The following is a 16188-nucleotide window of genomic DNA, read 5'->3' as shown; positions in this document are numbered from 1 at the left end:
TGACTCCATACGTACCCGAAACTAAATGTCAGAGCAAGAAAGGACTGACATTTGACTTCCTGATGGATGTCATTATGTCACTAGGCAACATAGCATGAACGTCCTGCCTGAATAAAAAGAGCTATTGTCAGACTGCAATCAATAAAAGAGAGCTAGATTTTTTTGCAAATAATGCACATGAAAAACAAATGGCACATACTAATCAGTCTTTTTGTTTGTTGCGGAATTGCCGGGAGAAATCCCTTTTGAGCTGACTGTTTGCGTTTTGTCTTTTCAAAAGCCCTTTTGGCAGTGTATCAGGTAGCTATTTGTAACAGCCAAAATGAATAATTATTTTATAAAGCTTTAAACAGACACACATGCCAATTTTACAATGCATTTAGTATCATATCAAGGTAATGTGTTTGGTTTCAAAAATGCAAAAAAATAAAACGATCAGAGCTGAATCTCGTCACCGGATTAGATCGGTGACATTGGCCCTTCGCTTCACATCAGGTCACAGGCTCCATGTCACATGACACCAGGGCTCTGACCCCTCTGTGGTGACATGCTACTCTAGGGTCACTCGGGTCGCTCAATTAGCAAAGGAGACAAAGACCTGGGCGTAGAGGAGGCGAGAGATCAGCCGTCCCATCCAAAGCAATCCAGCCACGGTGCTGCTCTCTGCCGCCCGTGTGCGTCTGCTCGTCTGGCCAAGCCCTCATTTAGCAGTTCACTGACTGGAGACGTGCCCGCTGCTCTTCACAGAGCGTGAGGCGACAGCCAAGAGTCACTAAAGAGCTGAAGAGTCACTCCTGTGCCACATGGCGGGACCGTCGGCGAGATTTTGATCTTACGTTGTCGAGTCAAAAGTCTGGTCTTGGATTGACTGGCACGAGCATTTGTGTCAGAGTCTGATGTCAGACAGACTGGCATTGACAGCGCACATGCTGGGAGGGGAACTAAAGCTGCGCTTTGGTGTACATGCAGGGAAATGTATGCAAGCATATGTGTTTATGCAGTATAGCTTACACTGTTACACAAACATCAAGCGTTCATTCATATGTCTTGCCGTGCACACACCCCCTGACACTAGACGCCCACTTATATACAGCCTCTTTTCCATCTTGCCATCCCTCTTATAGACACTCATCCAGAGGGAATGAAACAGAGGAAGATTTCAGCTGAGAGCATGATTGTAGTCGAAGGTATTTTAGGTGAACCTCATTCTGATAGAGGTGTCTAGAGGGCTCAATCAGAGTTTAAACCCTCCTCTTTTCGCTAGAGCGATCGGGTATGTACTTAGTACCGTTTTCATCCCGCAGCAGCAACCACACATATTGCCTGTGTACTTTGATGATGAAGACAACTCGCTGTCAAAGCGGATTGTTCCCTGTGCTTCATCTAGAGCTCTCATATATCTAGAATATGCTTGGGAAAGTTGAGAAAACTTTTAACAAACAAAATCCTTGTCCATCGGTCTTCTGCCACTCAAGCGCCATTACGAAAGATTAATTCAACTTGCGAACTTGCAAGCGTTAAACTACAGTAAGTACAAGGCAACAGCTGGCCCTGTCATTTCCATAAGAACACAAACCACCGCAGCTGCTCTCGCCAGCATCTGCTGAGCTGTTTATGAAAATAAACAGCGCCGATCCCCATAAACATCCTCATAAAGTCATCAAGTATCTCTGAAATTTACAGTACTGAAAAATGCATTAGGCCCTGCCTTGATTTGATAGCACGAAATTTCTCAGCTCATAAATATATTTATATAGTCTATTCACAGAGCGCACCAATTACAAGGCGAGCAGGGAAATTGTCAAACAATGTTTCGACATGTTTAATAACATTGGGGTATGATTTGTCAAGGCAGTGCACCAAACATAGCCGCTAATGAGTAGCAATGGAACTCGGAGGCTGCCTGGCCAAATCACGGGGCCTTGGAGGACTATTCAACCATTGTCAACAATTTCACTCTCGGTCCTCACGCAAAGCGACAGAGACCACCGTTAGTGGATAGCACTTAGCTAATGGCTCCCTTTTGGCAGCCGTAATTACACAATGATTAGCTTCGCCCACTTCAAACTTTCACACTTCACCTTGTGTTCCTATAGTCTGCAGCAGGTCTGGGAACAGCTACGCAGACCGGCCAGAGCCAGACTTGTTCAAAACGGCACCTTCACGTTGTGGATTCTACGTGTGGAGATATATTTAGTTGGTGCTAATCCAATTGAATCCAGTGCTTCCTGTCAGGCAAGGTGCTGGCAGACCACATAAACATATTAGTGGACAATGAAACCTCCACTACTGTAATCTAGAGTTTATTGAGGTCCAGACGAAGTGAAAGGTTAGCATGCTTCTGTCGAATGAACAATACTTCAAGTCAACCTGCATAAAGACCAAGCATGTGCTTATTGGTGTGATATCGAGGTTCATCATACACAAAAATGCTTTGTGGTAAGCAGTATTCTTTGAGTACTGAAGAACTGAAAAATAAATTTGTAAATTCACAAAACAGGTCTATGAAACATGTTTGAAAAAGTGTACACTCATAAAGCATTCGCATGTATTCAATGTCTTAAAGGAAGTTCTACAGCAATGAATAAATAAATAAATAAATTAGGGCTGTCAAACGATTAATCACATACAAAATAAAAGTTTGAGTTTGCCTAATGTACTGTGTATATTATTGCTTTGACACAATGCCACTGTATTTTAATCATGATCCAAACAAAGATGCGACATACATGCTGCATGAGCAGTTTTTAATCTAAATTAGATTGTATAATGTTGAAATTTAAAGCAAAACAGAATGGTCTACTTTAGCTTTGTGAAATTATGATACATAAAATATACGAATGAAACAAAAACAGCAGACGTGCTGAATGAGAAAGCAAATGCACTCTCTAACAGCAGGTGGCGTTTATGGAACAGTGACAATACAGCATTTTCTTTGGCTACACTGTAAACAAAGCAGCGCTGCACTTATGAATACTGCTTTAATATGAATTAAAGTCAAGATAAAAAGAAAATATCATTTAAACTTTTCTAAAGACAGTTAGTTCCCCTCAGAGATACATTTATATAATTCTAAGTATACTACAAATACATTTACATATTATGCACTTGTTAAAAATACCCTTCAATTGTACTTTTAGACTTAAATTTGTATTTAATTTGCTACAGATGCTTGCTACAGATGCTTGCTACAGATGTAAAAACACAGAAAATCAAACCTGATCTGAATTTTATGACAGCCGAACATTTTGGAGGCAGTGTGTAAACTCGACTGACACAACCTGAGGTCGTATTTTATAACATGCAAAAATTTAGGACCTTTAGTATAAAATAAATGACATATAATAAAATAAATGCATTTTAAATCTATTGCTTTTTTATTAGGGTATTAAAAAATAGTTACAATTAGGGTTCATGGATTTCGCATGTCAGATCTGCCAGAATCAGACTGCTGTTTATATCTTAATTCACTGCTCTCCTACTCTGTCACGTCAATGGAGAGAAATTGTTGTCGATTTGAATGTCTGATGAGATGCCGCTGGTGGTCTGCCACTGGAAGTTGAACATATGGGAAGGGAGGGCTTACCGGGTGAAGAGGCTCAGCCATCTTGCTACTTTACAGATAGCCATGCATATGTTGGCAATAACCACAGGGAACGGGTTGTAAACCATCCTTCCAGTTACAGTCGAAATACGATACTCCACTGATGGATACAACAAGCCAAAATATCTGATAATTGATTAACTAATTGAAAATAATTTTAAATGCATGTCCATTTCTTTCTGTTCAAATGGAAAATAGGATGCCTGGACTGAAATTAGTATGAAAAATTCTGAACATTTTGAACAACTGAAGCTTAGCAAGCAATGCAATGCTTTTGTTCCTGGTACAGAGACAAAAATGTAAATGCGAAACATGCTAACAAATGGGAACCCTGATGTCACAGCAAATGAACAGTTTTAGTAACAGCTGATAAAAAAATAATAAAATCAATAAAGGCAAAACAAACATAAGAATTAAACAAAGCCTCCCTATGACTGCATTTGGGCGCAGTTGTCAGGATATTTTGCCCATAACTTCCCAAGCCAAATCAATAAATATCCTCTTGTGTTGGTTTTCACCATCAATCCTCAGCAGAGCTAAAAAAGGGAAGCACACCTTCCTCTGATCAATATTACAACAGTGAGGCCAAGGGCAGGCACCTGAGACTCCGGCTTTGTAGCCAGATAGGTCTTCATACGTTCTCTAGAGGACTTATTTACCCCAGCCTTCAGCCGCGATGCTCAAGCCACTACGTTTCTGGCCTATCCACCTTGACGCCCCCCTCCTCGTGCATGAAGCGGCATAAGAAGTCTGATTCAAGTGATTTCTCTTTTTTCCAGTCAAGTTAAATGGTGCACCGTGTGTTCTACTGGATGGCAGGAATTGAAACATTTAAAAAGCCAACAGCGATAAGCCAAGCACAGACACCCCGCAGACAGACCACCTCGCCTTGGAGACACTTAAGCGTCTGTGGCTTTGACAGCATTTTCATCACACCCCCTACCCCCCTTCACCATCTGCGAATGTGCCCGGCAACATCAAACCGAGTCTGAGAATCGAAAGCCAGGAGACAAACCCGTCCAAGGTACTATCCTCTGTGAAAAAAAAAGCGCGACCGTCACTCATAGCAGACAGAGAATCGCTTGGCGTCTGTTAACGTGCAGGTAATGTTTTCTCCTTTTCTCTCATGAGGAGAGGCCAGTGTTGCTGCCATGTGTGCAGTTAGAGGCCGCCCTGGCAGCAAGCGCTGCTTGCACTTGCATCAATTACAGCGGATGGGCCTGACAGCTGTAATTACATACCTCAACACTGATTATGTGCGGTCTGTCATGGAGACCAGCAAGGCACCTATTTTCATGCACTCGTTTAAGCAGTCAGTTGTCAGGGCAAAGTGGCAAAGCAGGAACGGCCCTCTTCAAGAAGGAGGAAGGGAGGGAAAGTGGCGGGGATGTAGCTCGCGTGGAGTCGAGTAAACCCCCTCCGCATGCTCTCATCCCCGCCGCCTCGGTCTTGGCAAGATCTCCTGCTGCTCAGGGCAGTAATAGCTACTGCATAAAGAGCCCATGTTATTATTGTCACAATAGTGAAGGACTCATAGGAAATTGGGGTAGACCTGCTCATTGATGCTGTTGTCTTCTCTTCGGCACAAAGCAAAGACCTGTGCACAACCAATTTAACAGGAAGTTGTCAATAGGACTCAACCTAGTATTTTAGACGATATTGAGTGTTAAGTGGCACAATGATACCGATATGGCTACGTTAGAGGAGGAAATGAAGACAAGCAAACCTGGCAGTAGGGAAAAAAAAATAACATCAAGCTCAAGTGCACAGCTGATGCATTGAGCTCACTGAATCGATTCCAAGGAAAATCAAATACGCTATTAATATTTAATGCACCATCTACGCAAGTTAAATGCATTTGGCGATCGCGTGGTTAAATAGTGACCGTTTTTTGTTCAATAGCTCAACGTGAAATTAAGACTTCAAAAAAATGGCAGTGGCAGCGCTCTTATATCGCGTTTGTGTTTCAGGCAAACTGAGTTGGAGTCTTGGCTTGTGGTCCTTCCTGATCCCATCCCCCTATCTCTCTCTCCTACTTCCTGTCTGCCTTTTCCTGTATAAATAAAGGGAAAATGCCAAAAATAAATATAAAAATCATATATTGGATGCAATTCAATCACCAGTCTCTTAAAAGAAAAAGAAAAAAAAAAAAAATCTCCATGTGCCCTAGCCATGCCACCCTCGCCCTTTTCAAACCCACCATCCCAGACATCCATATTCCAACCCCCAACGCTCGCATTAAAAGCCTGGCCAATCCAGCTGTGAGTTTGGGCAAACTGCCAAACTGTCTGGCAAACGAAATGGAAATCTCTGAAACAAATACAGTAGCTATGATTTCACCAAGCATTTGGACTATATAGAGTAATGGTTTCATCTACAGCTGTGATGAATGACTCAGTTTTGAAAAATGACATCATTTACACAGTCATTGAGTGCGTTTACATCGCTGACCCATTATGTTACATGTAAACATCTTAAAGTGTTCTTTTACGGGCTGAAAGTCACAAACCCAATCCGCACACTTCGATTTTTGCCCACAACCCCAATTTCATTATGTTCGTAAGCACCTTTTACCAGCTTATTCAACATCCACATTCATTAGCGTTTTAACATCAAAACTAGAGAAAGACTCACCCAAAAACGAAAATTACCCCATGATTTACTCACCCTCAATCTATCCTAGGTGAATATGACTTTCCTCTTTCAGATGAATACAATATTAAAAAATGTCCTGGCTCTTGCAAGCTTTCTGGCAGTGAATGGGTATTGAGATTTTGAAGTCCAATAAAGTGCATCCATCCATCATAAAAAGTGCTCCACGTTGCTCTAGGGGTTAATAAAGGCCTTCTGAAGCAAATCGATGCATTTGTGTAAAAAACAACAAAAAAAAAAATCATATTTAAAACTTCATAAACCGTAATCTCTAGCTTCCGCTAACTGTTGTACGCGAGTACACGAGAGAGTGGCGTTACAGCAGATCATGTATGACGTAGGCATAGCGTAAGCTAAGATGAAAAGTGATGAACATGGAAATGCAGTAGAGAGAGCAAAACAAAACACTGGTCACAAACTAGAAGTACAGAATGAGAATTTGTAGAGAAAAATGTTGATATAAGCCAAGAGAAGACTGGTTTTCCTTTGCTGTAAACAAAACTTGGTTCTCGTGAGACTAGCATATTCTTTCTATGCTATGTCAAGTTTTAAATATGGATATTTTTCTTACACAAACGCATCGATTCACTTTAGAAGGCCTTTATTAACCCCCTGGAGCTGTGTGAAGCACTTTTTATGATAGATGAATGTACTTTATTGGACTTCAAAATCTCAACACCCATTCACTGCCATTATAAAGCTTGAAAAACCAGGACATTTGTTTAATATAACTCCAATTGCATTCATCTAAACCTGGCTTAAGGGTGAGTAAATCATGGAGTAATTTTCATTTTTGGGTGAACTATCCCTTTAAATTTTTCACAATTTTCTTGTGCTATAACTAGCTGATTTTTAATTGTAAATGCATTCTATAATTTCATTTTTAAAGGAAAGTACAATATAGTGATTATAAACAACCATGATTTAGACTGTTTTAGACTTTGTCTACCACAAAGGAATTTAAATACAATTATTTTTTAAAATCAAGTTCACCTCTACTGAGTAACTCTTGTTGGGAATATCACTATGAACATTGACAATTGACAATCTTGTGACACACTGACAATCACAAGCACAAAAACACAAACTAACAATACTTTGCTGCAGAAAAACATTAAGACTGGTTAGGCCTACCTGTCCTCCGATATTAACTTCTTAACTCCCTGGTGATTTCAAAGAGACAGCTGGCTCACTGAAAGACAAATAAGAAAACGTGTTAGAACAGTGAAGCTGAAGCCAAATGCATAAGTTTGTCATGTCTAAACATTAATACTGAATCATTTCTGGGTGTTTTGATTTCAGTGTGGAGATTTTTAGCTAACATCTTGCTCACTAAAGCATAATCATTTTTGAGTGCTGGTATTTCCTCATGACTGGTTAAGATGCTTTTTCAATATACTGCATTATGCCATCGCTTGAATTTCTGCAAACTATAAGCAAACGCCTGTGCTTATAAGGCTCTCAGTCTTCAGTCAATTCAACAGTGTGAGGTGTGAGTGCTCCCTTTTCAGTGACCTTCAATAGGTTATTGATTTCTGCGAATACAAAAGTGGCCACTCATAGCCCAAACTCTCATGTTCGCAAGTTTCATTGAACTGCAGCCGCTTTCTCCTGTAAAACCTCCAAAGCCATAATCGCTGAAGTAATAAAAAAGCCCACTGTTTTGCGGCAACAAACAACAAACATAAAAACACCTAAGTGAGAGTGTGCATCGCTATTTGTCCGAATGCATTGTGAGGATAATGGCATTTAATCCTCACGTCAGCCCCCACTCAGACTCGCTCCGCACACCCGGCCTTACAAAGACCGTCCTCCAATAATAAGCTGTCTAGTCCTTGGCTTCCAGGCCTTTGTCATATTGCCTATCGACATGTTAGATTAAACAAAATTTCACATGTCAATTAAATGAGTGTTGCCCGGGTGATTAGCAGATCCCACTAATTGTCTCCCTCCTCCTCCGCCATAATTTTCCACATGGACGAACAGGAAAGAGGGCTTTGTCCAACAGGGCCCCCATCAAACATGTCGAAGATGGGTCTTTACGTCCTCCTCCACTTCTTCCCATTCTCCTGGGGAGAAGCCGACCAAGAGACGGATGAGGTGGGGAGGAGTGGAGATGAGATTGGAAAAGGGAGGGATTGGATTCACTTTTCAGGGCGCCCCGCTCAGTTCGGGGCATCCCGCTGATGGGGTGCAGTGAGAACGCAAACAGTGGGTCCCGGACGCCCGACGCACGGCCCCATTCACACACTCCCACACGTGCACCACCACTGATAATTACCCGACCGGCCCCCAGAGACAAGACGCCCACAAAGACTGGGCCACTAACAGTTTTAGACAGGGGCCAAGGCACTCCCAAGGTCTTCCTCTTCCACATACTCTCATTTCTTTCTTCTCTGCCATATGTTTGTTTTCCTTGCCTTAATGAACATGTTCTCTGGATCTACCTCACATTTGGTCCAGCACATCAAAGGGCTGATGTTAGAGTGTCTGGTTGGCTTCGGTGGATCTGAGATGATGGAAAGCAGTTTGTTCTTGCTCTAAAATAGTATATATTAGCAAATTTATAGGTTAAACTATGCGCATCTGCTGCCCAAATTTACTCCAGCATAAGGTTGTTAATCACAAACAACAAACACAAACAATGATGTTGATGTTAAAATTCTTTCTGCTATGCCATTTTTAAGGGATAGTTTAGACAAAAAGGAAACTGTCATCCAGACTTACTTACACTCATGTTGTTCAAAACATGCACACATCTGAAGAACACAAAAGAAGATAATTTGAAGACTGCCGAGGTCCGAGCAGCACTGGATCCCACTGACATTCACAGTAAAAAAAAAAAAAAAAAAAAAAAAAAAAAGGGGGGTTAACTACCCCTTTTTAATGTGCCTTGCAACACTAACCCAAAACCAGTGGCTTCAGTTTATGGCAGCCAGTGGGAGTGCTGTCTTGTGAAGTGAAACCTGTCTGAAAACAGTAGTTGTTTTTGCAATTAAATGTGGAACTACAAATAGTACATACACTGCACCTTTAAACATTTTTTATAGGCAGAGGCTATTTGATTCAATTAAATGCAATTTTCACTAAGTGAAAATAGCATATTTTTTAGTGATAGATACTATTTACACTAAGTGCAAATAGCGACAGATTCTATTTACAGTATGTAAGCAGTGTAATAGCAGTATTTTCTTTGCAATAATATAAGTTAGATGCTATTTATACTACTTAGTGCAAGTGGCAGATATTTGCACTTCAGTATTGTAGTACATAAAAACAGTATGCAATAACGTATTGAGTGCAAATTATAATTTTTATTAAAGACCAGGTCATATGGGTTTTCGAAAAAATCTCTCTTTTGCAGTTTGTAATGTAGCTATCCTTCAATGTAAACAGTCGGCAAAGGTGTTAATAAAAAAAAAGGGCTTTATAAAGATACTGTCTCAAAAAAAAAGTCAATTCAGAGCCGCCTTGACATATTTTCAAATCTTGTGCCCGTTATCGATCTACGTCACTGGGTAACACATTTGCATAATCTCCGCCTGTCCACGAAATATGAACTGACCTACTGACCTATTGACAAACACTTCCACTATTTAGTGTGTTTATATCATGTCGAGAAGATGCTGATTTCTGCACTGTGAAAGCAAGTTTCTTTTGTTTTCATTGCCGAAAGATGATGTGAAGAAATCATTTGTTTCCACGATACCACAGCAATACAATTCGAACCTTTTGTTGTGCTCATCATTTTATAGAGAACTGCTTCTCTAATCTTGGCTTTTATCTTCTTTAGCTTCTAATCTTTTTTATTTCAGAGATGTTTGTTAATCTTATCTCTGAACCACAACCTGTAAGTACAACTGATATGTTATGTGTACATTTTTAAGTGCTCAAAATATCAAGTTTTTTGTGCTTTTAATAAGCATTTAATAAGTTCTGATAATTTGCTGTGAACCCACTATTTCCCAAGAATGTGTCAATTAATGTAGACTGTTGTTGTTCTAATTACTTCGTTTAATAATAAAGAATGTATCTTGGACATCTACTGGCAATGTTTTAATTATTATTATTTAGTTTGCATATCACTTGCACTTGGTACTACAGGTCTTATATCGTGTAGTCTGAACAAGTGAGCAGTATAGTAAACGGCATAAACATGCAAAGACAAATGTGACCCTGGGCCACAAACTAGTCTTAAGTAGCATGGGTATATTTGTAGCAATAGCCAAAAATACATTGTATGGGTCAAAAAAAAAAAAAAAAAAAAAAAAAAGATTTTTCTTTTATGCCAAAAATCATTAGTATATTAAGTAAAGATCATGTTCCAAGAAGATATTTTGTAAATTTCCTACCGTAAATATATCAAAACTTAATTTTTCATTAGTAATATACATTGCTAAGAACTTCATTTGGACAACTTTAAAGGCGATTTTCTCAATATTTCAGATTCCAGATTTTCAAGTAGTTGTGTCTCGCCAAATATTGTCATATCCTAGCAAACCATACATCAATGCTTATTTATTCAGCTTTCAGATGATGTATAAATCTCATTTTCAAAAAATAGACCCTTAAGACTGGTTTTGTGGTCCAGGGTTACAAATGAGATAAACCCGAAATATCCTGTCAAATCCATCACTGTTTGTTTATGTACACATATTCTGTATTTTCCCCCTTAAAACTCTTCTGTAGTGCAGTCTTATCCTAGACGTACTTAGCATGAACACAATACATCTTTAATAATACATTATTTTGAGGAATTCAAAAACCCAACCTGACTCAAGTTTTCTAACTTCACTCAAGTGATCACGCTCTTTTTGCCTCATTCTCTCCTCTAAGTGATTAAGGAGTCTGGTCAAAGAGGACACAGCCCTGTTTGCACTGCACTTTCTCAAGTGTACACAATGGAAATTGTGTCCCATTGAGTCCAAATTTGCTGGAAGTTTCATTTAAAAGGAGTACAAAGAATTGGCTGTATGGTCTGCTTTTTGTGCTGAGGCAGCAGACCATAGGACTAATAATAGATGAGGGGAATCTCACGTCTGAGTCTACCTCACACACTGAACGTCGGCAGGAAAAACATGACGGGCATGAGTGTGACACTCATCCGTACTCTAAATTCATTCACTCAGAAATCACACTCACTCTCCCTCTTTTACACACTGCATTTTCCCAGAGGCCTGTATTATGCATGTGTGTGTGTGTGTCTGTAAGAGACCGTAAGAGTGTGTGTGTGTAGGCAGTGAGTGCCAGGTTGTGTCACATCTAAGTGCTCACGCATGAATGTGTGTGAGAGTACAAGAGAAGCAGCCGACTTAGACAGTATCTTGAACAAATCTCAGTGGAGAGTTAAAAGACTGTCTCTGAATCTGATTATACCAATGAATTCTCTTCTCCACACATTACTTTCCACATGAACACACACTACTACTTTTGTCCTAAAAATGCTATAGTATTAGTGTGAGTGCTAGGGCTGCACAATAAATCGAATTTATAATCGTGATTACAATTACAGATGCCACAATTATGTAATCGTTCAAAGGCGCAATTACAAAATAACTAAATAAATCCAATTACATTGCTCTGCTTGCTTAAGATGTGTGTGTGTGTGTGTTTCAAACACAAAAGGGTTTTTTTCATTGTTTTAATTTTTAATTTTTTTCTTTTTTATATTTAAAGAAGAAACTATACATAAAAATGTGGCATGCAGTTGCTTCAAAGAATGAAAGAAAATAGCTTTGCTTCAAAGCTATTCAAAACATCGTTCAATGTAAATTGTGATAATTACATACAATAATTACAACTTCAAGGTAATAATCGACAATTCTGATTTTTGTCATAACTGTGCAGCCCTAATGAGTGCCTTCAAATTATTTATAACACTGCTTAATCGTCAAGTGAATATAATTTACTCTATGTTGTTAGTCTAGGCTTTTTAATTTCATGTAAAATTGAAAGCAATTTAGTTATTAATCTTTAGTGACTAGTCATTTGACTGTTTTGTTCAAGACATCTGGTAGAGCTATTTATTAAATTTAGGGCTGTCAAACGATTAATCGCGATTAATACAAAAAAGTTTGAGTTTGCTTAATATATGTGTGTGCACTGTGTGTAATTATTATGTATATATAAATACACACAAATTAATATATATATATATATAAGAGAAATATGTTATTTATGCACCATTTTTTTATTTATATGTAATATAAATTATATAAAAATGATAATAAATACATATACTTGTAAATTTATTTTTATACATGAATGTGTTTGGATATATATACACATAATAATTACACACTGTACACACACATATATTAGGCAAACTCAAATTTTTATTTTGTATGCGATTAATCGTGATTAGTCGTTTGACAGCCCTAATTAAATTATATTCTTATATTCTCTAATTTCTTGACAAACTGCTTAAAGAGAAAAAAAAAGAAAAAACATATTTTTTACTTAAATATGCGCTACTTTACTACTTTTTTACATTTCTAGTAAAAAAGTAAAATTCTAGCAAAATTGACTGGATGAAGTCAATTTCAAAATTCTTATTTACTTTTTCACATATTAGAGTCAAATGTTTTTACAAAGGGAATTTTAGGTATCTCATTTTTGTCACATAATTCAGAAAATACTTAGAACAGACAGAAAACAATATATTTTCACAATTTTGGGGGGTTTAAAATGTTGTATATAATCAAGCAAAAAATATATGAACAAATCCCTCTGTAAAAACCTGCAGGATATAGGCAGGAATAAAAATCTAAAGTTCCATGTATGTAAGTGCTACTAAAGTGGGGATTTAAGGCTCAGTGTAGAAGAAAAAACTCGGCCTTTAAAAATATGGATTGTATTTGAAATCTACTGACACAAATAGATAAAGTGCTATAAAAGAAAAACCTAACAGTGTTTTTTGGATGTTTTCTTTCCAATATAAAAAATACGCCCAAAATCTCAAACTTGACAGGTGCATGAAAAAAAAGTGTTTTTGCCTAAATTTAAATTAACCAAATAAATAAATTCCAGCTTATTTCTTAAACTACCGACTTAAAGTTTCATTTTTTGTAAAGCGACATGGGCTGACCTTAGTTTTAATGCTTCTCAAAGCAGCAAAAACTCCAACTACAGTCATTAAAGTCTGCAAAGGGCTGTGAACAAGAGGGGGAAGGTGGTGGGCGGGGATTCGGGAGGGGGAATTAGGTTTCTATAGCAACACTGAAGTTCAAGTCCCACCGTGTGCGGAAGAAAGTAGCAGAGCTCTGGAGGGATCCATCCATACAGCACAGATAGGCCCTTTGTTGGGGGATAGATGGGGTAAACTGCATGAGACATTTTTGCTGGCTCAGGACTGGCCCCGTAATATTAAATAAATCATGGACACGGGCTCCTGAGGGACAGGGCTGTGGAGTGCTCAGGACAGGACCCCTAATGTCTAAAAGGGGTTGACCTTAGACTGGCACTAATTTGACACAGCGAGGTAATCTGACAAAACGGTGGGGCTTCTCTGCTTTGTCACAATGTGTAAGGGCCCTTGTATTTAAGGATGGCTGCTTTCACAGTGGAGTTAATTATGGTACAGTTGAACACAAATTGCTGAGGACAGAACCTAATTGATGGTCTTGAGGGTCAGAGAGCCACCTCAGTGAGTCTATAAGCTGGGCTGATGTGGGAAAGCTAACTTAACAGAGAAGCTATTCTGTGTTCTGCAGCAATATAAATCAGAGCAAACTCAGAAAATAGAAAGAAATATCTGTTATGACTAAGAGACTTGAGAATAGATTCCATCAATACGGCAGATCAATACCGTCTCTTACCTCTCTCACAACTCTGACACACTTGATATGTCTTGTGCGGGCAAGTGCAGTGAGTCACACTCTAAAGGTAACATAAAAAGAAAAGTCAGCTTTCAACATCTGACAATGATTGCAAATGATGCGCCTTCTGAACAATAGGAAAAGGCTACTCCCCTTAGAATAGCACTCATGAGTGGTACAGAATCTAAATTCCATCAAAGACAAACACCCCATGCCACCTGTGACAAAGACTATAACAAGGTCAATATTTAAATCTTTTTTTAAAAATTCTGTTTATCCTTCCAAAGGCAAATATTCTTAAGGCAGACATCAGAGCACTTCATGAATCAATGGATTCTCGCGTGTCCAGGGGCTAAATTAAGATTTTGGATTTTTAGAGATAAAGTATATACACACTTTAACAAAACTTATTGGGTAGACTCTTAAAATGTTTATACAGTTAATATAATATAATATAATATAATATAATATAATACACAACTACAGCAAGATATATTGTGTGGATTTACATAATATTTTTTACATTTTTTACAGCTATACATTTTGTTTTGTTTTTGATTGATGATTTATATTATTTTTCTTTTTAAAATAAAGCAATATATCACTATAGCAAGACATATTGAGTGAACTAGCATAATATTTGTATACAGTTTTAACAGTTTGGCATTTTATTGTATTTTTGATTGATAATTTATGTATAATTTATATAATTGTTTCCTTTTCAAAATAAAGCTATAATATAATATAATATATAACTATATTTGCATAGCTTTAACAATTTCACATTTTATTTATATTATTTTATTTATATTTATATAATTGTTTCCTTTTCAAAATAAAGCTATAATATAACATAACATAATATAATATAACATAATATAATATAATATAATATAATATAATATTATATTATAGCAAGACATTGAGTGGACTTACATAATATTTTTATACAGTTTTAGCAATTTTACATTTTAAATTATTACATACGGATAGTTCACTCAAAAATCACAATTGTGTCACCATTCCCTTACCCTCAAGTGGTTTCAAACCTGTATGAATTTTGTTCTTCTGTTGAATACAACAGAGAATATTTGGAAGAACTCTGGGAAACAAACAGTTACCAGTAGCCATTGACTTCCACAGTATTTTAAAATCAATGGCTAACGTCAACTGTTTGGTTACCAGCATTCTTTAGAATATTCTTTTATGTGTCCAACAGAAGCAAGAAACTCGCATAAAATTGGAACAACTTGAGGGTCAGCAAATATTTTAACTTTTGGGTGAACTATCCTTAATCTCTGAATGTATCATGAAATAAATAGAACCATAAACACTACAAAATGCATTCACTTTAGAAAACAACATGTGTTGCTACAATAGGAATTATCAACTCATTAACAATCATGTAAGAAAGGGCTCTGGGAAGAGGAAGGTCTTGTAAGTGACTGGACCCCTGTCTAAAATGGTTAGGGGCCCAGTCTCTGCCCTTGTCTTGTCTCTGGGGGCCGTTTAGGTAATCACCACTGAGATATGTCTTATTAGGAGCTCTCATCACTATTAAACAACCACTCCTTTGTTTGTTTCAACATGAACACAGGTCAGGAGATATCAGGTGTGAATTATGAGAGGCTAAAAGGACAGATTGAAAATGTAAACTGTATTGCAGCTGTCAACGGTCTGCAGCTGGCCTTGTCACTACAGCTCTAAACGACCATACATAATCAGTTTTGGGTCACATGACTAGAAGTACACGCAAATAACTCTCAAAGCCCATCCAGACAGAGTCAGCATCCAATGCTGTTAGTCTTCATGATGTGGTGTGCCTTACTTGTTAAGCTGTGATTTATAAATGAAATCACAACATTGCATGGCGCGTGACACAAACATCATAGGCCCCGTTTATACCTGATATTAACATCCATCTCGGCTGATCTGGTCACAGCAGACAACCGAGACATATTACTGTTTATACCAGATATTTACACTCCCAAGGTACAAAGGCTGTCACAGTGGGTACTAATTTAGGTACTAATATGTGACCCTGGATGACAAAACCTGTTGTAGATTGCATGGGTATATTTGTAGCAATAGCCAAAAATACATTGTATGGGTCAA

At 38.0% G+C, this 16188-nt stretch overlaps 1 long non-coding RNA gene across 3 annotated transcripts in view; it reads right to left on the bottom strand.

Moving 5' to 3' along the window:
* The window catches only part of LOC127175986 (uncharacterized), a 79397-nt gene that overhangs the window by 52313 nt on the left and 10896 nt on the right, over positions 1 to 16188 (bottom strand). For all 3 annotated transcript variants that reach the window (XR_007829050.1, XR_007829051.1, XR_007829049.1), the window contains exon 2: positions 7391 to 7448. This is a non-coding gene — a long non-coding RNA (uncharacterized LOC127175986). The remainder of the gene's footprint in view (positions 1 to 7390; positions 7449 to 16188) is intronic.

Source organism: Labeo rohita, chromosome 14 (genome assembly GCF_022985175.1).
Source record: "Labeo rohita strain BAU-BD-2019 chromosome 14, IGBB_LRoh.1.0, whole genome shotgun sequence".
In the NCBI taxonomy this organism is placed as follows: domain Eukaryota; kingdom Metazoa; phylum Chordata; class Actinopteri; order Cypriniformes; family Cyprinidae; genus Labeo; species Labeo rohita.
The sequence above is the reverse complement of the archived record's forward strand: the minus strand, read 5'-3'. Positions and strand labels throughout refer to the sequence as shown.